The following is a 27,746-nucleotide window of genomic DNA, read 5'->3' as shown; positions in this document are numbered from 1 at the left end:
TAAATCATATGTTATTATGTAGAAGATAGACCCAAGAGCGTTTTAAAAATGCAATCTATAACTATTGATTGATTTTTTCCGTTTATTAAGTTTCTGCAATATATATTCGTGCAAAATATAATTATATATGTCGTCTATATGTTATTGTTTTCATAATAAAGAAAACATTTTAGTAATTAATAAAGACCTTAAAAAAGAATGAATGTACCGCATAAACCTAAAAATGATCATATAAGTTGTTTAAGTAAATATTTTACATAAAAATTTACAAATTTAGATTTTCTAAAATTTAATTTATCCTTTTCATAAAAACAAATTATACCTTTTATCGATGTTTTCTGCCTTTTTTACATATTTTAGATGGCTTTTTTATAGTTTTGAAGTTCGTAAAATTTCAGAGGTCGTACAGGCATAAGTGATTTAAAAGTATGATAATAAAAAAAGGTAAATTGTTTTTAGATAGATTGGTTTTTGAATTATTTGCTATTTACTTTACAAGGCACTCAAAGCTAAAAATAAGTAAGAAAAAGAATTTTTACTTACGCGAAATAGGGTAAAATAAAAAAAGGTGCAATATGCATTTTAAGAATCTTTATTTTCTTACTTACTACTTGGAGTGGAGAATATTCGAATTAAAAAAATTAAATCGAATATTGGTAGTATTTCGGCATTGAGTATTTGTCTTTGAAAGGTTTTTTACTTAAAGTTTGTATATTTACATTAAGTAGATTTTTCTGAAAATATTTTTGGTTTTTTATAAAATTATATTTGCCTTCTTATAGTAGAACAAATCATAAAATTGTTTCGACAATAATTTCTATTTATATCTTTATTTTAGTATCATAAAAAAATATCCACTGACACCTTTGATTATTCTTATGTTATATTTTCATAAAAAATATTGCACGTGGATGTAAAACATTAAGAATACATACAATTAAAACAATAGGTGCATTTTAGTAATGATTAAAAATTGATTAAATTATTTAAATAGAAAAACTGCGATTGAAGAGGTCGAAATTCATAAAAAAATATTTGAAAATAGAAATCATAAATTATTTCTCGAGATGCATTCAATTTATAACATGTTAAATTTTATTGAGATAAAATATGAAAATCTAGCTTGAACGAACATAAATTATGATAAATAGTAAATATTTTGTTAACTCGATAATAAACATAAAATATCTTTGTTATATCTTTGTCATGACTAATATTTAAGACCAACAAACTCAAATTGCTTTGCATCATTTGATAAAATATATTATACAAGAATTTAATGGTTTAAAATATATATATGGCACAATTAGATTGTAAAAAACAATAATGAGTTATTAATAATGACATTAATACAAAAAAACTGCAAAATGCGTATAATTATCTGCCTACATTATATCATATTTAAATAAAAATGTAATATACATAATATTTTTCTAGGATCAATTCATCTCAATTTGGTGATTTATAGAGTCTAAATGTTTACTTTTATTTTGTGGAACTGTATAAAGGATATCATGTTTTTTATGTCTTTTTTTATAAATATTTACGCATTGTTATGAACCATAGTTTGAAAGTCTTGTTTCGTAGTCATTTATATGCGAAATTTCGGATTATATTATATACAAAAGTGCCGGACATAAGTAAACATAGATCTTTAATCGTTTTAAAATTATTTCAAATAAAAATTATATTCCTTTCTAACCTGATTTATCTTTTGTGTTTATGCACCTATTGGGATTTTAGATTTTTTTGTTATTTTTAAATATTTGAAATATAAAAAGATTTCACTTTTAATTTATACATATATTTTTATTTGTTTTCATTATATTTTGTAAAAATTCGTTATATAAAGGTATCATACTAACTAAATTTTGTATTTATTTATAAGATCCAACAAAGATTTATTTATGTGGGATGTTTGATTTTTTGACTATATTTTGGTTGTTTGAATATGTATACGTTGAACCCAAACATCATCTTTAATTATAATTTGTGCAATCTTGAAACCTGTCAGTTTGCAAACACAATCTGAATTTTAAAATTAAAAGGCGCACTTCTATTTTAAGAACGCAATGGTGCACAAAAAAATCATGAAACATAATTTTAACCTAATGTGTTTTTCTAAACAACGATATGGTTTAATTATATACTCATTTCTTAATCTGTAATAAATGAAAGAATACAATTATTTGAATTTATATCGCCAAAATAAGCATTTAAAATTTCTGTTTATTGAGGTTTTCTTTTTGAAACAGTTTAAAGGATAATAGCAATCAGTTAAATCATCCATAATTTTAATCTAAACAAAAATATTTTTTTCTGATGAAATCAATAGCCTTCAAATTAATTATCCAGCAACTTTTTATTTTTTAATTTTAATTTATGCACACAAACTTATTATAATCATTTGAAATACAATAAACTAAAATACTATAAATTTTCTATTGTTTTTTTAAGCGATATCTTCAACTTTATAAATTCGTCTTAGCTGGAATGTATAAATTATCAATATTCTTTTATTATGCATAAATCAATAGTTTATTTTCTATATTTAATATGTAAAAATCGGCCAATCCATGCCGAAAACAGTATTAAAATTTTTTTTCATATTATGGGTTCGATTTAAATTCTATTTCATCTGTTGGTTCCAAAAATTTTGGTTTATATAAATTTACTTTTTTTAAGACTAATTTAAATGAAAATTATTGATTCTACTTCTATACCAAAATCTTTTTAGTAAATATCCATATATACAGTTTTTTTTAGGAATACTTTCTTAAAATAACATACATGAAAACGTTCTCCTTGATTATTCCGCAATATGTATATTTTTTTAGTTTTATTTTGTAAGGATGAGCGGGTAAATAATAAAAAATAGTAAAAAAACTTATAGAGTATGATCTGATGTAGATTTGATTATTTTTTGTAGAAAATTGATGTATATCTATAAATAAAAGGCTCGCCTAATTTGTAAATAGAGATATATAATTTTATTCACTATGATGGACATAAAATGCTAAGCAAGAATATGTTTCAAGAAAATTTTGTAAAATTGCTAGTGTAATGATCTAATATGAATAAAGGCCGGAAAAAATATATGCGTTATATATAAATAACGGATATAAAGTCACCTTTGACATAAAAATACATACTACATTCTGAATCTATCAATATAGTTCGATCAATAATTCTTCTTTAAACGCCTTTGAAAGCCAAATAGAATGTATACATAAGTTATTTTGCCTTTTGTTGCAATTTGAAATCCCTGTAATAACAATTTGTCGATTCTATTTCGGAAACTAGAATCAAATTAGCGAAAAAAAATATAAGTATAAATTATTTCACAAGTTGTAAATCTAATTTAAACTAATCAATTACAATTTGTTCCTTATAGCCTATTGAATTTCTGGCTAAAGCTAAAAAAGAAATATAAATAAATAAGAAACTACGTATATATTCATCTATTTCTTACTATTTTAATTTCTGTGTAAGTATTTTTTTCGAAAATTGTAATTTTGTTGTACTCGTTTTGAATAACAACAAATTCTAAATAATCTGTTCAAAATTATTAAATACCATATATCTTGACTTTCAATTATAAAAATGAGCTATCAAATAACATAGAAAAAAATAAACTTTAATATACACCATTTTATACCTTAAATCTAAAGAATAACATGTAAAGATGATCTAGAAAGGTATGATTTATATGCATGTTGTTTATAAAAAGAATCTTTTATAGGGGATCTTAATACATGTAAACACATAGTTTTACAGTTTCGCTGATTTAAATATGCCTGTATTTTATGAGATATAAGTGCTAATTATCGATATATAGGATTTTATGGCATTCTTAAATTTCTATGATAAAGGATATTAGTCAGATTTAAATATGAACAGGCGATTAGTATTGCTCAGATATTTATTATTAATAAAGATTCCTCAAATATACTGAAATACCATGAAAATGAAATCTAATGGGCATCTATATATAAAAAGTCTTTTAGAAAATTCATTTTTTTTATTTTGATAATATAAATGTAACAACAATTAATACCTTAATATAACTCAAATAAAATTAAAATTTGTTTGATTCCAAGGATAAATTATACAATTTCTCTTTCTTTTATGATCAAGATATAAACACATGCATAAGACATCCTGGAATTCTTAAGCATTATCACTAAAGTTATATAATTCATTAAACATAACATATTGCGTAATTCTGTATAATTAAAACATAAAAAATGTGTTTTCGGATATGTTTTTATGTTTATAACGAAATAAATACACTATTTTATATCATAATCATATTTTTTTTAGTGAAAATAAACGTGTTATAGTTATCTTATTCTCATACTAACATCCGCGTATATTCTATGTAATTTGATAATATAATGACATAGGCAATACTTTTTAAAGAAAATGAAAATAAAAAATCAATAATGACCCCTAATATTCTTATGTGAAATGCATCTGCATTTGTAAAATTAAATAACTAAATCAATCTAGTCTTACGACTCTGGAATAAATACAGTAAAGGTTTTTTTTTTACACTGTATGATATGTTCGATATATTTTAAAAGATAATTTCAATAAATTAAGTCGTAAATTATATGTTTGTTTGCATTAAGGATAATATAGTGTGAATAATTGTACTAGATTAATTATGCAATGAAAGTTTTTAGATCTTTTTTATGATAATAGAATAAAACAGCGATTATAGATAGGTTCTGAAAATAACACTTTTCAAACCATATAAAGATTTTTTTTTTAAATAAAATCAATCGACTCTATACTTTAAATTTACCTTTTCATTATTTTTATTCTATTTTAAATCTATGTGCTCTAAAATTTAGCCCCTAAATCGGACTTTTGATGTTTAAAAAATACTTAATAAATAAAAAACATTATTTAAAAATATATAATGATATCAAGCACATCTAGACCGAAATCACGCAAAAAAAAGATTTATTATCGAATCTGAAAATAATTAAAGTATATTTCTATTTAAAAAACATATGTATTCTATTTTATATACACGATAGCTGAATAAAACTATAAAAATTTCTTTGAATTTGAATAATCAAACTTCTGAAAGTTGCGTGCAATTTTTGTAGTAGTATATTTTAATGACGAGCTTACATAATATTGTACATTTTATCTCTATTTATGTTTACGCAAATAATTTTTGATCAATTTTATCGTTGATATGAATCTGTTTTTGCATTTACAATTATTTGAGTTACTTAGTAAATTATATTTATAAAAATTTTCCATAATAGATAGTAAAAATATATACAAATATATCCGCGGACTATCTAAAAATAAAAAATTATTGTTATTATAGAATGCTAGAAAGTATGTTTATAAATTTTAATTCATGGATTATGCCATTCTATACGAGTGTCATCAAAAACTAAAGATTGTAATTTACAGATAAATATTTGTATAATTTTTTAGATGCATGTATGTCTTTTATCCTGTACTATTCATGTATTATAGCATACTACAGGTATCAAAATCTTTGGACCTTAGACATAATCTTAATTAGCTAAATAAGAACTATATAAAATAAAGAACTTGCTAAAGAAATTTTATGGTTTTTTTTTGCTAGCTAATTGTTCTCTTTCTTATTGTAAAAATAATTTTATGAACATTACGGTATTACAATATCAATAAGCCTAAAAATTAAGAAAAAAAGTATACTACGTTCATAATTTTATGATGCGTTATATTAAAACAAATGACAAAAAAAATTACTGTGCATTATTCAAATGAATTGCTTGCCAGATAAATATATTCTTTCCTGTGAAAATGCCAATAATCAATTGAAATTTGTAACATAATTATACTTTATTCATAAATTTTTTTAATTTCATCATAATTAAGTTCGCTGATTATAGCAGTCATTTAATAATGTTATATCTTCTTATGTGAATCTTCAGTATCTCTATTTAACCAGTTAATCTCGACTATGAAGCAATTTCATATATTTGGCAGTTTTAATATGGTAAGAATGCGATTTATTTGTCGCTGAAAAACATGGTATAATTCTACTCTAATGTACTTAAGTTATTGCTACATGTATATTTTATATTTCCATAGAAAGCGTATTTTGACAACAAAACACAGAAACTTCGTATTGTCTTTTTTGACTGGTTAATATTTTATAGATTATCCTTTTATGTCTATTAGCTGCCGCCGAGTGCTTGTATATCTCTTTTTTGTATATTCAAATGATGAATGTGCAGAGGGCATGGAAAAATTACCCATCAAATCCACAATACTTGATGAACTTTACATTTTATGAAATTCATATTTTTCACCGTAAAGATTACTATATTATAAAGGAGCCAACCCACTTTGCTACTAATTTTACATCTTTTTAAATATTTGTCTATTTCATATATTTCTAGAGACGATACTGTACACTATATTGTCTGTAAGTCATATAAGGGCCCTTTTAATAAATTTTAAACATCTAGAATTCTCCATTCAAATTGGGTACATTGGGAATCAAGTAATCTAAAGTGTAATAAGTCTTTCTTTTAAAATTCTGCTTTATATTAATTTATTTGTTTAATCTGCTTTTTTATGCTCGTTTACAGCTAGTGTTTAATAAAAGAAATTTATATTTGAAGATAATTTGCATTTTTTTACATCAAAATTAATAAGCTATGATTGAGAAGGCGTTTATTAATAACAATAAAAATTTTATTCCTATGTTCTTTCATTCGTTGTTGAATTGCGCTTGTAATAAACTCACATCATATAAAACATCTCATTATAAAATTTTTAGTATACAATCTATTCCCTTTTATTTGCGTATTTTTCATGTTCGACATTTTGAAATTATAAATGAAATAAATACTTGCGATATATATGTAAATTCATTTTACTTTATGCAATATAAATAAAAATATTCTTTAAAACCATAAGACACGATATATTCATGGTATTCGTTTATTTTTAAAGCGCGAACTTACATTAAAAATCACATATGTCATACAAATCAACAAAAAAAACAAAGGCTTATAAAAAGAATTTTACATTTACTATCCGATTTTTCCTACTTTAAAACGATCAATAATGAATATACAATATGGGATTTAAATTATAAATGGGGTACCAAATATATCTTATGGGTTTAAATTACCTTTTTGACAACATTAAATATTGTATAATCTATATAATTATTCCATATTTCGATAATTTTATATTAGGGCATTTTAATTAGATCTAGCAAGAATTCATATTATATTTTTGTTTATCGTGTTATGAATGGGAATTTTTAATATATTATCAATTAAATGATTATATAATTAAAAAAAATTTACTACATTGTATCATATGGTTTTAGCAGTGGAAATTAAAATATTAATCGGGTTATCGTTTTAATTTTTTTATAAATACGAATAAAAAATACGATTTATAAAACTTACAATACATTTTGCTCTATATAATATAAAATTATAAGAACCCCCTAGAAAGAATAAGAGCAACTTAAATAAAGTACCAATATACACATTAAATATTAAGTTTTAAGCTTCTTTTTATTATTCATGTATATTTTTACATATCCAACATTGTAAGGTAACTTTGAGCCTTCATTTTTCGAAAGCAAGTTTTAAATTCGGGAATTACAATATAAAAAAATTAGGCTTTGGGCTCTTCAATACCTAACAAGAATTTGAATATATGTTTTTGAATTTTTGAAATATAGATATAAATACAGATTAAATTGCCAAGTATCCAAAAAAAAATGTAAAAAATTATTTTAACGATTAAATCAAAAGAATTAACGTCGATTAAATTATAGATTTTTTATTTTTATATCAAATAAATCTTTGTTTTATAAATTTAATTGTTTGAAATTCAATGCATAGTAAATTACATCAATTTACTTTTTAAATAAATTGATTTGCCTAAAATGAATACAGAAATACACGTAGCACTATATTCATTTACCACTGTTTCGGATACTTTTCCACTTTCGAAGATTGAACCGATTCTACATCAAAAGTAATGTACTAGTAAATAATATAATTTATATAAGATACCCATATTAGTTAAACAAATATAATTCTTAATTAGAAATTATGGGTGCTTCAAAACGGAAAATACATCAACTTAAAACAATAAAACTATATCTGATAATCCTCAATTTCAAAAGAAATAAATTAAAAATGCGCAAAAAAGTTGGCTATATGGAATCTATAATATAAAAAGATAGCTGAAATTTAACTTAAATGCCGATAATGTACCAGAATCACATAATAATATTTTCTATATGAAATTGATACAATTTGAGAAAATTTGAAAAACTTAACTAGCATTTTGTGAAGCTTTTAACTTAAATACTTTATATTTTGATTTTTTATCGATATAGGCATAATTTAAATTTTTTTAGGCTTTACGCAGTTTATTTTTTTTTGATAATTTTATATATACTTTCAAATTCGCTAATAGTGCACCAAGTGTTAATATAAACATTATTTCAGGTTTTTTAATTATGTTATATGGTTTTGGCCAAAAAATTGTAATTTTTAACATACACGAGATATGGAATCGAAAAAAATTGATTTGCATACTTAATGGATGATAAATAAATATTAGAAGCAGATATAATAATGCCAATAAAATCATTTATACAGAAAAATAGAGGGGTTTGCCTATGATATTCAATATTTAGTGCAATGTTAAATGTAAGTGGTATTGGTTTTTTATATTTTAGAATTACATGTTTGTGTTTATTTTTATTTTTAATAATCTTTCCGCGGGCTGCATCATTTTAATTAGTTTAAAATGCAATTTTTACATTTTTTACATGGATTATACCTAAAGATGTATAGAAAAACAAGCTAAAAATTTGCATATTTTACAAGTACACTTCTTATTGAAATTTTTATATAGTTTTTATGATACTAAAGTTCTTAATTTTGGTTTATATTCATCTATACAGGAAAAAATATATGGATTTTATTTTTAAATAAATTTTTCATCAAGAACCGCATCAAATAAAAAATCTAAAATGTATCTATAAGTTTATATTTACATAAGTATTTAATTTATAGTATTTTTAATATACCTTATGTGCTATCTACTTCACATATTAATCTTATAACATATTTATCATTTAAAAAGTAAAATAAAATCACGAATTTTATACATGATGTATAATAATGGTTGAATTTGAGATTGATAAAAAAACTTCATTTTTCTGACTGTTTTTTTTTCAAGGTAGAATCATTTTGCCTTAATGCAATATCTAATCCATAATGTAATCAGCTTATTTTTTTTTGTTATAAAAAACAATTAAATGGATGTGTGATAAAATCATATATCTAAGTATTTCAAATAATTAATATCAGTTCTATCTCACCATTTAAAAAAATATATTTTCAATGCATACATTTCTAATCCTCAAATTTATTTATATTAAGGCGGAGTTTTTATGGTGTGCTGTTTTGGCTATAACTTTATAAAATTTTCATGTCAATGACGGTTTTTACAAGCACGTTATAGTGTAAATTGGTTTTGTTTGTACCAATTTTGGTTTATAATCATTGCGTAGATGATGCATAAATTAATATGAAAATCTAGAATTTGCTTTTTGTGTTACTCTCGATAGAAAATTTTTTAATATTTTATGTTATATCTAAATATAAGGCCAGAATGAAAAACTTACTGGTCAAATTAATTGAAATATATAGCTTAGGCCTTGAACATTTAATTATAAGTTATAATACTTTTTAAGACATTTCGTCATGGGTTTATTTATGTTTTTATTTTAGTTCAGTTAGTTAATAATGAATTTTATCGTATTTTTTATATTGTCTTTAAAAAAATGCTATGAGTTAAAACAATAATATGTCGAAAATCAGATTCTATTACGACGGTTTTAATCGGGCAAATCTAACAAAAAATAAAATTGCAGCAACTGTTTTGAAAATAAAATAAAATTGATCTAAATTTTATTACGGACATAAGACATTATAAAAGCCTTAACTTGAGCTGATTAAATTTAATCAAAAAAACCAAATGTATAAAACATAGAATTTATATTGATACATAATTTAAATATATATTGTCACAGTTTTTAAATTCATATGTATTTCATTTCATAAATATAAAATAATACCTAAGTAAAGTTCTATTTAAAAATAAAACATTGTCTGGATAAAAATTATGAGATTTTAGTATGTTAGAACTGAAAAAAAAATATGTGCTTATCAGAATTTAGTTTTTTTGCAAAATCATTGAAATAGAAGGATTTTATATTTGTTTTGTGATTGTTGCAATACGCAGTAGTTTGGTACGTTTACAATCAGTATGATAAACCATCTATAAAGGTAATCTTTATATTCTAAAAAATATTATTCTATATTTTCTTACCGTAATTTTTCAAATAATTTTACAGCTGATCTGCAACATATAACATATAGAAACAATATTTTCTTAATAGACTGTGCAATGCTTACTTTTTTACTGCAATTTTATTCAAAAAAATTATTATAATGACTATTATCTATCCATAATAGTTCATTGGGGCTATATTTTGATGCAAATCGATCGGTGATTATAAAAATAATAAGTGAAAATATTGCAAAAGCAGGAATATTTCTTAAATAAGGATTAAAATCGATAATTATATAATGATTTAATCGTATATAAGCTTGTTTTTTCACATTAATATTTGTGATTGTTTATAATATTTGTGATAAATAAAAAATTGGCCTTTATCAATAGTTTATCTGTATTTTAAATAAAATCACAGTATTAAAATATTTTAAGATGCTGAATGTATAGAAAATTGCACCAGAATCAACTTTACTGGATTATATATTAAGACTGAATGTTGTATGTATGAATAACAGATCTGAATTTTTTTATAATCATATAAAAAGAGTGAATACTTGTTTTTTGCAATCAAGCAATAATAAAGGCATTTATAGTTGAAGATGCTATAAAAAATATGCTTCGTAAAAATACATTTTTTACGAAGCATATTTTTTAGAGTATTTTTACAAAAAAAAGTGTATTTATGTGTTTTCGGCTTGTAATATTTGGTTTATAAGAATTTGGATCTTTATCACTTTATGTTTAGAATATTTTTTTTTAATAAGTCTAGTTAAATGGATACAATTTAATATGAATATAGAACTTGGCGGCTATAAAGTTTTTTTTAGCTTGATAAGTAATAATGAAAACTATTATTTATATTTTACAGTAGTATAATTGGAATATAAGCGCGTTGTATTTATAGATCAATCGGGAAATGTATTTTAAAATAAGTTTTCTTTTACTTTTTTAGTATAGTATAATATTTTGTGGAATTAATTACATAACACAAAGTATAGCCCTTTAGATCATAAAGTTTGACTTGATTACATTAAACTGTATATATCTTATTTAAAATTTATAAAGTTTCCTTCAAAAGTACGTTAATATGTTTATAACAGATTTATTGTTTTTTATGAAACGAATTGAATAACAAATTTTTACTTCATTGTATTTATATAGACTTAAAACCATCTATTATGTGTTACAATATTTCGCAAGGTTATTATTTTCTTTACCGGTTTTCATGTCTTATAGATTTACAAGCCATTAATTCTAAAATTTCTGTAAAATACTGTTTTATATTAAGTCAATGTTTTTAGGTATATTTTTTTTAACATGTATTGATAGTGTCATTCTGAATGATTTTATATTTTAATAAATTTTATCGATTATTTTGACATTTTTCGTACATTCTGCACATAAATTTGATGATTTAAATATTTTATCTAATATTTATTGAATATATAACAAATATACTAATAAAAAATCGAATATACCCATATTTTTCTAAAAAATATGGGTATATTCATAAAATGCAAAATATTTAAAATTGCTTTTTAAGAAGTATAGCATAAATATCTTGATGTAAATTATAAATCATGGAATTAAAAAAAGAATTTTTTATATTGTAATTTTAATCTTCACTTATTGCAATTTTTTAGTTTCATATTGTATAACCAAGTAATCTATTATGCACAACTTTTTCTTGAATGAAACTTTGTTTTATAATATCGATTCTATAAAAAAAGTGTTCATTTCCAATGTTTGAAAAGGTTTTGATCGTATAAAACGGCAAACTATTTAATAAATATAAAAAAAACAAATTCATTAAGGCATTTTTAATGAAAATAAAATATAATAAATTATTGATAGGTATTGAACCCCATACTAATAAAAGTTCACAGTTAAAATGCATTAAGAATTTATATAAGCGTTTTTTGTCAAGATTTTATTATATAAAAACCCATGAAATGATTGATTCAATTTCTCAATGTATGTTTTTATACTCTGTTAGAGCATAATAAACTAGGATTTTCTAGTATTCTATCGCTTGGGGCAAAATTTTTAAATAAATTTTACCGGGAAAAAAATCACAGAGCATAATTTATGTTTTAAAAAACCTGTTATAAGTATATCAATATATCTTTAGCATTTTTAGAGCTTGGATTTAATAATCAGGGACAATATAAAAACAGAATTCAACTATCGTTAGGTTTTATTGCTTGTTTTCATCTTTTTATATTTTCATTTCATTGATATCAGATACAATTTCCCTGTTCATTATACCCGTATGCTCATTATTTTAAATTGACTCTAAAATGTTAAATATATAGCATATAATATTAATCATATAAAAAAATTGATATTATTTTAATTTTTTAGGTAAACATCCCATTCTTTATGATGCTTACTTTAGAATTACATCGCGATTATCTTATAAAACTCAAACCAGTCCACCATCATGTAATAATATACTGATAATATTTTAATATTGTTGAAACTTCAAATTATACTAAAAATATAATGCATGAACGATAAAAAACATAACCTTTAGTTTTATGCAACTCAAAATACTTTATAACGTAAAAAAATTGTTTATAATAATATCTAAGTTTCATAGATTATTATTATAAATAACAGTTTTAAAAATTTTACATCTGAAAATGCATTAAATAATTCCGAAATACGTATTTGATCATATGTGATTCTAAAAGGCACTAGTATACAGCGTTTTTTTATATAATACAAAAAAATTGGATATTAGTGCATTGTTACACAAAATTTATTTCGCTTTTTTTTCCTAAATTCTATATTAAATTTATGCATTTTATGTTTTTATAATATTTTTTTTTGTTTTGATACATCGAATTCGATCCGGTAGTTGCTTTATTTTTTATATTTTGTAATAAGTTTATATGGGTTTTATAATAAATTAAATAATTTTTTGATTCTTTTATTAATTTTAAATAAAAAAAGATAACATACTTATGAATATTTAATCTTATTTTGCACCTAATATTTTTTTGTCCTCTTATTTTTAGTAATTTCTCGTATTGTTTATTATTGAGCGATTAAGTGTTGATTTAAAGTGTTACTTGGATATTTATGATTTTAATTAGAAAAAATTTTAATAGGCATTAATAAGTCAATGTGAAGCTAGTTAGAAATTAGTTTTCATAGAAATATATTGAAAGAATACATATAAATCGATTTATGCAGTCTCGATTATAGAATTCATATATATTATATTAAAAAACTTATCTTCGATTCATGCTTATTGTAAGAATCTGGAAGACATTTTCTTTTAAAGAAAAAAAGTTAATTTAAACAACATCCAATTTTTACATATTTTTTCTATAATTAAATATTTTGGAACCCAATCATTGTACAAAGAATTGTTTCGGATTTTGTTTTTTACAAAACTTTGGATTGGAAAAAAAAACTTAAAAAAATAGGTCTTAAGAGGGAAGAGGTATTAAAGAAGATTTTGAAGAGGAGGATTTAGCAGAAAATATAAAAAACATCTGCGCGGAGGAAAACAAGCAAATCGAGCTCCAAACAAAAACAAAAATTAGCCCATAATAAAAAAATTACCTGATTTTCTTTGCTTTGAATTTTTTCATATCAATGCTTTCTTAATTAGGCTAAATTCTATACCATAATAAAAATGAACTAATATATTCGTATATGAAGTGATCATAAATTTTTACGGGATAAAGGGGTGGAAAAAGAAATCCTATGTATTCTAAAATATAATGAAATATTTTTTTGTTCTTTCTGCCATTTATATTTTTTTAATCAAAATTAAAAAACATATCGTTTTAATATATAAATCTGCTTTTATAAAAGAAATATGCAATTTTAGTATTTTTTTAATTTCTTTTCTTTTTTTTTAATAAATTATTAATGTGTACTTTGTCAAAGATGTTACAGTTGTATTTGTTAGCTATAACCATGCACAAATCACGAGATTATAGTATATATAAAAAAAATATGTTGGAATTCTAATAATATATGTCTTATATGATAAAAAAGGAAAATTTTCGTTGTTTAAGCATAATTAATATACATAGATTAACATTAAAGTAGTAAAGGTAATAACAGTTTTACTTTTAGCATTTAAAATTTGATTTTACTTACATTCAACTAATTGATGTAATTAATATAATGTATATATTGCCAATTATTATAAAATCTTATGTTCTCTCGACTTCTTGTTTTATTTGGTGCCTTAATCTCTATATATGCACCAAATTTATTCTAATTAAAATAAATATACAGGATAATATGATTTAACGTCACTTTTATGATTTCAAGCATCTAAAAAACTTTCACCATATTTATAATTCATATCAAGGAATGTTATAATATTTCGATTTCTGTGCATAAATTAAATGATTGAAAAATATATTCGAAATCAATAATTTGAAGTTTCGATGTTGTAATTTTGACTCGAAACAACTAAAAAAGAATCAAATCACCTTTTAGAGACTGAAATATAATATAAAACACAAACTAAATAATAATATATAAACCCCAGAAAAGGTAGCGTATAATTAATTTAAAATCGTTTCAATAATATAATTTATGCATAGCTTTTATATAAGAAGAGGATAAAATAAATATAGTATCTTGTTGTACATATTTTCTAAGCTAATTTACAAATTGTATCGGAAATGAAATTTTTATACTTAATTAACATATCAAGTCAACTCTATATTCCTAAAAATATATGAGTAAATCTACCTTTATTTTTATAATTTTTTAATTCCAGTCTTTCTGTGAATTTTTTTTACTCATATTATTGATGGTTTTTAAGATGTTTTTTTTAAATGTAACCCTATTTCAGTGTTTTTTTTAAGTTAAATAAGTTTTTTCAACTATGAAGTGCAATTATTTTTCTATATTATTTAAATTATAATTACATGAGCTATACGATTTTTTTTAACGTATTTTATCTTGAAAATTTTACGTAACATCTATAAGTAATTTAAATATGATACCTTGGTAATCGAATGTTGCTATCACAAGAGAGATTGGGTAATAAACGAAGTTTACGCATAAAAATGACTTTTATATATAAAAATAACATTTGTGAATTTTTATTTGTATATATTTAAAAAATTTAATTTCTAAAAAAAATATATAATCGCCCTATTTAATATTTTTTTCATCTCAAGTATATTCTTACATAATATACTTTTTCTGATTTAAAACTTATTGCTAAATAAAATATACAAAGTTGAGTTTACTCATCTTATATTAATTTAAATTTTTAAATTACGACAATTTTTACTTTTTCCTGTTAATAATCGATGTCGTATAAATTATAGGTAATTATGAAAATTTGTATAATTTTCATGCTATTTCTTATTTTTTTTTGAGTTCGATACTTATATTTTAAAACCAGGCATATAAGCAAGAATTTTTACATGAACAACGTAAATATATGAATATATAATTGTATACATTTAATCAGCGGCTTTCGAAAACAAAAACATGTGATGTATGCATATTGAATATCAGGACAGAATTTGGGCCCGTAATTTTACCTATTTATTAATGAAAAAATAGAAATTAGTCGATAAATATCCAGATTTATGTTCAATTATAATATAATGTATTTTCTAAAGAAAAAATAATTTTATAAAAGAAACATAATTAATGAGTTGATTGTTATCAAGATCGGCTAAAATTTCAAATTCGAAGACTTAAACAGTGCATAAATTAAACGAAAACTAGTATTTAGTAACTATAGATATTCTTAAAATAAATGCCACCTAAAAACTACATAAATATTATAATTTTTAAATATAATGATTAAAAAAATATATTGATGTCACGTATACGTTTCCCTGGGTCAATATTAAGTTCAGAGCGTTAATTTGACAAAATATGCATTTTAGCAATAATTGAAAAATTAATTTTAGTTTCTAACTTATAATAAGTTTAAAATATAGATATTCGCTGTTTTAAAGGATTTTATATAATAATATCTATTAATATCATGAAAAGGCGATATATTTAAACTTTTTTTTACATGCAAATATCTGAATAAATTCATTTAAAGCGCAAATGGTTAACTATTATAAGCATAATATGATTTTTGTGATTTATTGTTTATTCAAAATTATTTAAAGTCACTTATTATTAGATAAAAATCAGTGTTGGTATTAAAAAAATACATAAAAGTTTTTAGCTTTAATTCTAATTCACTTTCTTGTGAAATAGGTAAATTAAAGAGATGTGACTGAATTGACAGTTTTATTCCAATACTATAAAAGTTAGAAAAATTTCATATTAGCAAATGCAAATGTATCTCATAATAATGTTTGAATTTCTGTAAGTATATTTTGAAGCATAGGAAGTCTGTCAAAACAAAATGGCTCTATTATTTTTATAATTGGATTTTTTGTCCAAATATAATTAGATTCTACTTTGTTATATTTTTATTAGAAATGTATTAGTACTCTATTACATTTATTTAAATTACTGGTTTTAATTCTATTTACAGTTTTATGCATATAAAGTAAAAATACATATAAAATATTCCCCTACAATTATAAATGAATCTTTTCTACCATTATGTCATCTACTTTAATAGCTAAAAATCATTGTATTTATGGTATGAATATTTAAAACTTTGGTCAAATTGAAGGCCGCTATTTCCTTAATTTTTAAGAGCAATGGTTGTATATTTTTAATTTAATATTTTCAGAAGTATTTGGCGTGGTAATTTTCTATTCAAAATTTAATTTTTACATATATAGACAATGTTGAATTTAATAACAATCACTATCTCTTGAAAAAAACCTTGAATGTCTTAAACGCAAAATTGAAATAATTTTTCTGGGTTAATAATTGTACATGTGTATATAAATTCTAGACGAATTATCTTATTTATTTATTTGTATATCAACTTTTAATGCAAGACAAAAATTATTCCATATGTTATAACATGGGACGATGTGGTGACACGATTTCATAGAAGATACCTAAAGGAACTAGATGTCACGAACCAGGTTAAGGCATATATTCAAACCTTGGGATTGAGATATACCCTTGAATTAATAGGTCTCGAAAGAAGGAGGGGTATTGAAGAAGACTTTGGAGAGGAGAAGATAGCCGAAAGTTTAAAATGCTGTGTGTACAGAGAATCAAGCAAGTTGTGCCTGAGAACAAAGATTAAAATTGCGACTATAAATATAGCCCTTAAGCAAAAAATACTGTATATCAACTTTTTATACAGCTACTTAGAAAAGAATTGTTTGGTTATCTGATGGAACACCACATTTATCTTACACGTTTCTTTGTTCATAGTTTGATTTCTATGGATATGATCTGTTTTACCAAGGGGTTAATCTGATGGAGGGGGATTTTATCTACTTTCAGTGGTTGGTATATTATGCTATCCCTTCCACTCTAAAATTATCCAAATCTATACTAAACAAAACATGTATTCATTTAATTTTAGGGGCACTTTTTAATCTTTCAGTGCAATGAATTAATAAATTCTTGGCTTCTCAGTTCTATTATAGTTTTGCTTTCTAGTTTTGACAGACCGCTCCAAGCGGATATATATTATAATTTAGTAAATACATATGAATTTGGGTTACATTGTGGTTGGAATGCAGCTTCTCTAATTAACGCTTTTCTAAATCAAATGCGCCATTGCACCCTAAAATTTATTAAATTGATATCGAATTAATGTCATTTATGGAAATGATTTTTAATATAAATAAATTAATTTGACATATATTTAGACCGTCGAAAAAGAAATTAATCGATATAAGAAATCCTCTGTTTATTTTCACATATGAAATTTATACAACCGTTTCGAGACTATTGTATCCAAAATTCTATGGGCATTAAATACTAATAATATTGCCTTTTTACAATAACAGTTTGTAATAACAGAGAATTTTGGCTTTTTATTATATATAACATTTTCTGGATTTTTATTCTCGCTTATGTAAATGTATTGTGTGCATATGGTTGTATATCATCAATGCATAACATTATATTCTATTTCTTGTACACATATAACAAAGCATATATGTCCGATATAAAATTATACAAGTTATTTATGGGTTAAATTTATTAGTATCAATTACATCTTTTGAGACGTAATCAGCCCATCGGGAGCATTGCATAACTTCTTGATACACTTTTGACAACTTAACTGATCTATCTATATCAACTGCTCTTCTTGTCTCAATTGCGGTTAGTTCAAGTGACTCAAGCATTTGATAATTCAAATATTTTTTGATATATGCTATAGTTCAAATAAATCTAAAGAAATTTTACACTTTTAAAATTTTGAATATTTTAATTTTATAAATAGCCTCGAAAAATTGAGACATATTTCACACCAAAATATTTACACTTTTAAAATTTTGAATATTTTAATTTTATAAATAGCCTCGAAAAATTGAGACATATTTCACACCAAAATATTTACACTTTTAAAATTTTGAATATTTTAATTTTATAAATAGCCTCGAAAAATTGAGACATATTTCACACCAAAATATTTACACTTTTAAAATTTTGAATATTTTAATTTTATAAATAGCCTCGAAAAATTGAGACATATTTCACACCAAAATATTTACACTTTTAAAATTTTGAATATTTTAATTTTATAAATAGCCTCGAAAAATTGAGACATATTTCACACCAAAATATAGAACTATTAAATATGAATACATGCATTATAAAAAACACATTTTGAACAAAGCAACATATCACCTAAAACTTATAACAGCAAATATTTGATTTTTAAATATGTGAAACGATGCTATTTGTACAATTAAAAATTTTAGTATTATATACTAATTTGTTGCGAACCATGCTTAGAAGAAAATATACAAATCACGAAAGCTATCATTTAATAATAATTTTTAATTATAATATACACATACAAAGGTCTTGAAAGGTGGAGAAGTATTTTAGAAGACCTCGAATAGAAGAAGAAAGCCGAATTAATTTATACGTAGTGCCCACGGAAAAGCAAACCGTGGTCGAAAAAAAAAACATTATAACATAAATTTAGCGTTATAAATAAATTTCAATAACATCGTAGAAAAATTAAATGTGAATTTAAATATTTTTAATAAATAGTAAATGGATGATATTGATGTTTAACAGCAAAATCAATCAAATAAGAAAAAAAAGTAAGAAAAATATTATATTTAATTGAAATATTCAAGTCAAAAAAATCTTACTTAATCAAGAAACTCATTCATTTTAATATTGGCAAACAAATACTAACATTAAACCACATACACTCAAATTATACCCATTTCTGTATACTACATCCGAAGTAATATTCTTAAATGAAATTTACATGAATATATTCTTTAGCCAAGAAATACAAATATCGGTTACCTGTAATGGTGCTGATATACGGAATATTAGATTTACAAATAACCTTTATTGTTTTAAATAGTCAATTAAGTATACATAATTATGTTATTTTGAATTTTCTTTAATTTTAAAATTGAATTCATAGATTTTTTGCTGATATAAGATAGTAAAAGTTTCGAAAGAAATTTATATGAACTGCTCTATATGCAAAAAAATCAAATTTTCCTATATAAAGTTATGTACTCTTAATTTGAAAGATCAGAAAAAATATGAATTCTGCTATGCTTAAAAACCTTAGTCATATAATTTGTAAGTAAGTTTATCAAAAATATAATAATTGTAGACTTTTTTAACATCTTAAAAAGGATGGGATTTTTTTTTTTAGATAGTATCTGTCATTTCATATCTATTTAAATATGATGTAAATGTTCCAATTCTTCAGTGATTCATACAATGTTTTACGGCTTATGGAAAGCAAAAAAAAACAATACTTGCCATTAACAAATTTTCAAGTTGGAAAAAATGCAAACATAAATAAATTAGTCAATATTTTGCATGGCGTATATATACGACATAATCATTTTTTGTATGCTGTAACAGTTTAAATAAGAGCAAATTTTAAATATAATATTATGTTATTTGACATCTTTTATAGACAATATAACATATTTTTAAGATAGTAATGTTTTAAAATATATTGAAAAACAGTATTTCGATTACAGCTTTTTCTGAAGCTTGTATTTTATACTAGAAATAATATATGTAATTATTTTGGGGAAATTTAAGATAAAACATAGTTCCTATTTTATGGCTGTGACCAAAGAAATAATTTTTTCTTAATATATATTTGAGTTTTCGTGTTGGATTTGTTGGTACATCTAAATAAGAGTAAAAAATTACTCATGATTTGAAATTCATTACGAGGCTATTTAAATTGTCACTGTTATACATATGCATATAGTTGTTTAAATATACAAATTTGAAAAGATTAATCAAATTATATTCCTAAGCTTTCTTTATCATTATATGTAAATTAGTATAAGCTATTTGTAATATATGCCTTTTTGTAAGTTAATCTACATAGCTTATTATATCAATCCATCTTTCGTTAGTGATTATATAAAAACGAAAATAATAGAAGCATCATTTATCTTAATAAATCAAACTAAAAACAGTAAATATGCCTCTTTTTAGTCGCATAAACGAAAAATCATTATATTTCTAATATATTAAAAACACATCTTCTAAAATTTAAATGGTATTTTGCGTATATAGAACAGCCAATATACATATTTATTCATATTTTTATTTGGCAGATTGGATTTATTCTTACTTTTAACAATTTTATAAGGGAAAGAACAGAAATAAATTATATAAATCGGAGCATCGCTTTTTCAAATTATATACAAGAATAGAAAGTTTAGGCAAAATAAGCACAAATTTATTAAGTTTTGCTATAAACTGATGTTTAATGCTTTTTTAATAATTCTTTTAAAATATAAAATAGATTTTTTATTTTAAATACTTGTTCAAACTTTCTATTATTATATTTAAATCAGGTATATAAAGTAATATTTGTTGTTATTTTTGTTTTCAGAAAAAGCCGTCAATGTAATCTATGTACAGTTTTTCTCATGTAGAAGCATTGGATTATATTACTTATATATATTATAAATACGATGATCAATATAAAAATATATTTAAAAACCAAATACAAAAGTTTATAAGGTAATATTTCGCCTAATACCACACTATACAATAAACCCAAATCACAAATTATAAAACTCTCAAATTCATACATCAAAATTTACCGTGAAGCTGCGTTTCGTAATTAATTTTACGATTAGTCGACATAGTTACTTCTTATGTTTTTTATAATCCAATTTTTTGTCTTTATAACTGTGTATGGATGATCAATTTTTTGTAAAGTCCATCGTAGCAAAACGTCAAATGACACACAACCAGGAAATGTAAAAAAATTGATTTGCTTAAAAAATAAACATGAATGACTGTCATAAAACCACAAAAACCCAGAACTTTAAATACCATAACACCATACAATATTATATGATATCTCTATAACAGGAAAACCCAAAATCATGGTTATTGATTTTTTAACAGTATTAGCATTGGATATGAGATACTAGGGATGTATGAATTGTAGTATTAGATATATCGTAAATAGGCAACCTATAAATGTTTTGTAAAAAATTGTGTCAAATATATAATCTTTAACTAATAATATTTTTGATTAGTTGAATGGGAAATGGTATTATAATTGAACTGTGTAATACATTCTGAGATAAAGACAAAATGATTATTAATTTTTAAATCCTTAATTTCTATTGATATCATTTACATACTGTATAGCGCACAATTTAGTTTTTTATGTAAAAATCAAGTATTTAGCGTTTATATATGAGCCTATATATTCATACTAAAAGTTAAGAAATCTTGGCAATGAAATTAAAATCTATTGCACTATTGAAATTCAAATTGTCTATAAATGTTACATGCAAACATGTGCACTTAAAAACACCATGATTCATTGATACAGTGGCGTGTATTATATTTTCAAGCCTTTTGGAAAGAGTGGGTCGTAAAAAAATATATAGGCCAATCTTTTGGCAGAAAATATTCTTATACGGTTTGATTTCTCATTCCATTTAACATTTAAAAAAACCAATACTTACATTCAAGAGGAATCGAAATTTACGCAAAAACGATGACTGCCAGATACACGAAATAAAAATAATATTTTTTTCATACCTAAACTATTTATCATCTTTAAATCAGTTATTCATTTTTTCTGAGCAACATCTGTGTTACTTTTTAAAAATTATAAATTGTCAATAAATTATATCTATTTTTAAATGACGATATTTGCGTCTAATGCGTTCTTGAGAGACTTGTTTTAAAAATGCGGTTCTTGTTTCTACTGTGTATCTGGATAAATGCATATTATAAATTTAAAACATTTCAAATGTGAATATTTTCAGTCTAAAATTGATTTACGAATATCTTCTATCTAATTATAATAAAGTGTTTGAATTAGTATATTTGTTATAATGGAGCTTTCTAAAGTTTAATGATGCTTTTATAAAAAATAAAAGCTTGCTCTATCTTTTTTATTGGATTTTGAAAGGAATGAAATCCGGGGTATATAAATTTCATAGTTGGATACATGATTCTTATTTAGCAGATTGTAAGCATGTAAAATGTTTTAACCTTCAAAAGGGATCATTCAATTTTGTAGAGCTGTGAAGTTAAAACTATTACTTCATTTACATTAAAAGTGATGTTAGGAAATCTTTTTATATACGTTATAAATTTAACAATACATATACAGAGATTAAATAATTTTTTATATAAGATTTCGTATATATTACTTTTTATAATATTTATCCGTTTGTTGATCGCAATGATATTAGTTTTTCGGGCTATAATTCTCTTCACACATTTGCAATGACATAGGTTTGCAGAATAGTAAAGCCTAAGTATTAAAAAAATATTTTTACACATGTATATATAGAGTAAATGTAAGGCACTCTTCTGTTTTTGCAGTTTATAATTTTTTCGAACATTTTATATAAGAATTATCATAAATTTTATTAATTAAAGAATTATATTTGACAAATAGATCATATAAGGTAATGAATATAAAGGTTTTGAATTTATGTTTTGGTGTTAATTTGTTTTATTATCGCTGATTTTCATGCTATCAAATTCTTAAAAACTTTGTTTTAGAATAAAAAAATATGAATGATCAATAATGTATAGAAAAAAAAATAGTATGCATATTAACCAAATAAATCAAACAACTAATATTTTCCTAAACTTAATCGAACTGAAACTTAAACAATGAAAAGTGATTTACTAATTTATGCAAATAATATAGACATATTATTAAAGCTATTTACTACAAAATACTTTTTAATTATGAATAATTAAATTAAGGTACTTAAATATAAAAATAAATTGTTTTACGCAAAAAAATCTTTAAATTACATTTAAAAGATATAATAATAGTCTTGCATATAAAAAAAACAATTATTAAAATGATATTATTTTAATTTCAAATTTTCATTTGATCAAACTTCAATTTCTTAAAACTACATTTCCCAAAATTATATGTATAAAAAGAAATAAGAAAGTTATTTAAACAACACATAAAGATAATAAGAATGTAAGTATTTACTATTTGTATAATAAATAAATTTTTTCGATAATTTTATAATTAATATATGAATATAAGAATATAAGAATCAAGTGATTTTATACTATAAATGTTTATATTTAGCATTTTAAAGTAATATATTTTTTTTTGACTTTTTTCATCAAACCAATTTCAATTATTTTTATAATATATCACTACAGCAAATTGTAATTTAAAAATATTTGTTTTTAAATATGATTAAATTTATAAAAAATAATATACAGAATAAATAATACTACAAATTCGTTATATTTTATTAAAGAAATATAATTATTTATATTGAATATATTGTCTTATCAACATTTTATGCGATCTAACGTATCATTGTGCATTATAAAAAAAGATATTGGTATTAATGGCGAATTTAATTCAGATATTTAATCTCATAAAAGTAAAACTTCGGAATGATTTAGAGAGCATATAAAACTGATAGTATTTTACGCGTCAACACCAATAAAATCTTTATAATACTCTTTTATAACCAGAATGATATCTTCGCAAGTTTCTCGATTCTTATTCCTTTTTTGTGTTTTGTTTCAACTGATAAATAAACTCCTTTATATCCGAATTATGTTATTTATAATCACACTATCCCAAGTTAATGACGTATGTTACTATTCGTGTTCCACATTTGCAAATGATTACATTTTCATCTATTAATATTCACATTTTCTAAGCTTCTATTCAACATATACAAGGTATCCATAATTTATGTTCATGTTTCTAACAATGTGATTGGAATTTTTTTTATAGTAGACATAGAAATCTGATTTTCGAAAGCAGTAATTATTTTCATAATTTAAGTCTTCTAATCCCTTCCGAAACTTTAAAATATATTTTTCTTACTGTATTAAGCTTATACATATTACCAATTCGTTATGTCTTCGAATGTAGCCATAATCAAGATTTTTTTACATCTAATTGCAATTTTTCTACTTTCATGGAGACTTCTTCATATTCTTGTCATTTGGATTATTCTAGAGAATATATTTATATCGGACATAGAAAAAATTATTGCATTTTTTTCTTTTTTATACCAACATAATATCAGACTGCGTAAACAATAGATTATCTAATTTTTCATAAAGGTTTTCTACGAATTCGCTTTTTTTGGCACACAAGAAACTTGATTTATGTGTCTTCTCAATATATTCTCATCAAATGTCTTAAGTTATTTTAATTGTTAAAATACTAGTTTATTGGTTTATTAATGTACTTTTTTTACTCCTTCATTGCATATATTAGTGCTCTTATTAGTAATTTCTTCATCTGTTATGAGTATCTTATAATGTATTTAATAGAAAAAAATTCAATTGGGCGATCTATTCTTAGTTTTATTTACTTCATGTATTTATTTTATTATTATTTTTTGCAAATATATTGATTCTAATACCAGTAATTTTCTTATTATATCACTTATTTTAAACAAAGCTTTAAGGTTCTTATTTCAAAACGCTTTTTTTATTAGTTTATGATGCAATCACATACGTTTAAAGATATTTGTAAAAAATTATACCTTATAAATTATTTTGCATTTATTTAAATTCGTAAAGTGCTAGTTCACATTTCTTGTCAATGTCGTCTCTTCAGTGTTAGAATACTATCTTACATAATTCATTGATATTAAAGCCAATCTTATCTTCATTTAGAATCTACTGTATTCTGCATCTAAGACCATTTGTCACAGTCTATCACCTAAAAAAAACAAATCTCATTGTTTTACGAATTTTAAAGCTTTCAATATAAAGACTACAGTGTAATAAACTGTTTAAATGCAAAATTTTGCTTATAATCATCATATGTGAAATAATTTGAAATATTTTTATTTGTACAATGAGTTGTTTTATAATAGAATCACGTATTACCAAAATGAATATATTTAAGCTATATAGAGAACGATAATTCATTTTGGAATATCAAAAATTACAGATAGTATTGATGCCATTTTTGTTGCTATTTGTTTTTAGAGATAGGCTGTATAATAATTTGTTATCCTGTTTAGCAGTGGAAAATATCATAATTAATGTTTATTGTTTTATAAAATCGACACTAGGCCTAGTAGTATAAATAACGGATTAAATTATTTTTGTACATAATTTCATATTTTTATAAAACACATGATGCTCTAATATATAAGCATGATACATAAATTCTTTTACTTTTAACCATCCTATAACAAAATTATTCATTTACGGTGCCAAAATAAATTAGAAAATCCGAGATTTTAATGACCAAACAATAATTCATATCATAAGAAAATATTCCACATAAATATATTAAGACCAGATTTATTAATTTGGTATGTATTAAAAAATTATATATAACGTTTTTGATCATATTATAGTTTTTTACAAATAACTAAAACATTATTTGAACCAGAATATAGATGCTTTTGCATTTTATTGTTTTTCAGTAAATATATTTTTACATGTTTATATTAAAGAACTTATTTTTGTGCCATATTTAAATGACATAACTTTTATACATATTTTGATTTGGAATTTACTATATTCGGCAAACTCTATAAGTTTAAAAAATTTTGTGCATCTTGATGTTCTAATATTACATACATATATAAACTATTGTTAATTAATATCTTTCTATCTATAAAATTATGTATGATCTTTATATTACCAATCTTTAAAATTTTAATGAAGTTTAATTATGCGTGTTTCGCACATATTATAATATATTAAATGTATTTGATACTTGTCTTTGATCATGTATCTTCAATATGATTTTTTTCATCAAATATATTCAACTACGCATAAATTTTTTTTCAAAATACAATATTTTTAAACTACTATGCATAAGAACATATTTATCTATGATTAAAAATTTATGGTTATAATGTGAATTAATATAATATTAATTTGAATTAAACTTTAAAATATTTATGCCAGAGCTAAGAGAATAAATCAAATGATATTTTGCTCAAAGATTAAGTTTAGAACAAATATAAAAAATTAGTAATTATCGAATAAAACGATTACGGATTTGATATTTCCATGTATATGTTAATCACGAACTTCATTAATAGTATATTTGTTTCCACTAGTGTTTTTATAAGAATGGATCTAAAGAATATGATTGGTGTAATTGATGATCTCATGACTTTAGAATTTTAAAATCTATAATGGTATAAAGTAGTAGGATAAATATCAATAAAAATAATTAATAGTGACTTAACTAATAATTTATCCATTTTTATTTAAAAAATGGCTGCTAAATGTGCTTATTATTATAACTTTCAGAATATATTGAACTTCTTTCGAAGCTTTATTAGAATTACATTTTAAATGTAAAGTTAGTTCAAAATTTCAATATGTAAAGATGTACTTTATACACTAATATATTTATCTTTTCTTTTTCAATCAAAATAAATCGAAACCTAATTCATGATTATCTCTTTTAATTTCTGGTCTGATTCGAGAATACTAGTTTCGATGCAGAGATCATCATTGTATATAGAATAAAAATTAAAATTAGGGGTCTATAATTTTCAAATGATTTCAATATGGTATAAATATATAAGGATATAAAAATTATTGTTCACTTTATGTTGGCAAGAAAATACAATTTCAAAAAAACCAAAAAAATCCGCAGACACTCTGTACAAGAAATAATGGAAAACGAATTTGCGGAGATCAAAGTAGATACAAGAATTATAACAAAGATCAAGTTATCGAATGACAGACCTAATATTTTTGTATATGATAAAAAGAAGAACATCATCACTCTGATCGAAATTAGCGTGACAAGTATTGACAATATAAACATAGTTGAAAACGAAAAATTGAGAAAATATGATCTG

Source organism: Rhyacophila brunnea, unplaced genomic scaffold, assembly GCF_057557595.1.
Source record: "Rhyacophila brunnea isolate RB1 unplaced genomic scaffold, BYU_Rbru_1.0 scaffold_86, whole genome shotgun sequence".
Classification (NCBI taxonomy): domain Eukaryota; kingdom Metazoa; phylum Arthropoda; class Insecta; order Trichoptera; family Rhyacophilidae; genus Rhyacophila; species Rhyacophila brunnea.
This window is presented reverse-complemented; position numbering follows the sequence as displayed.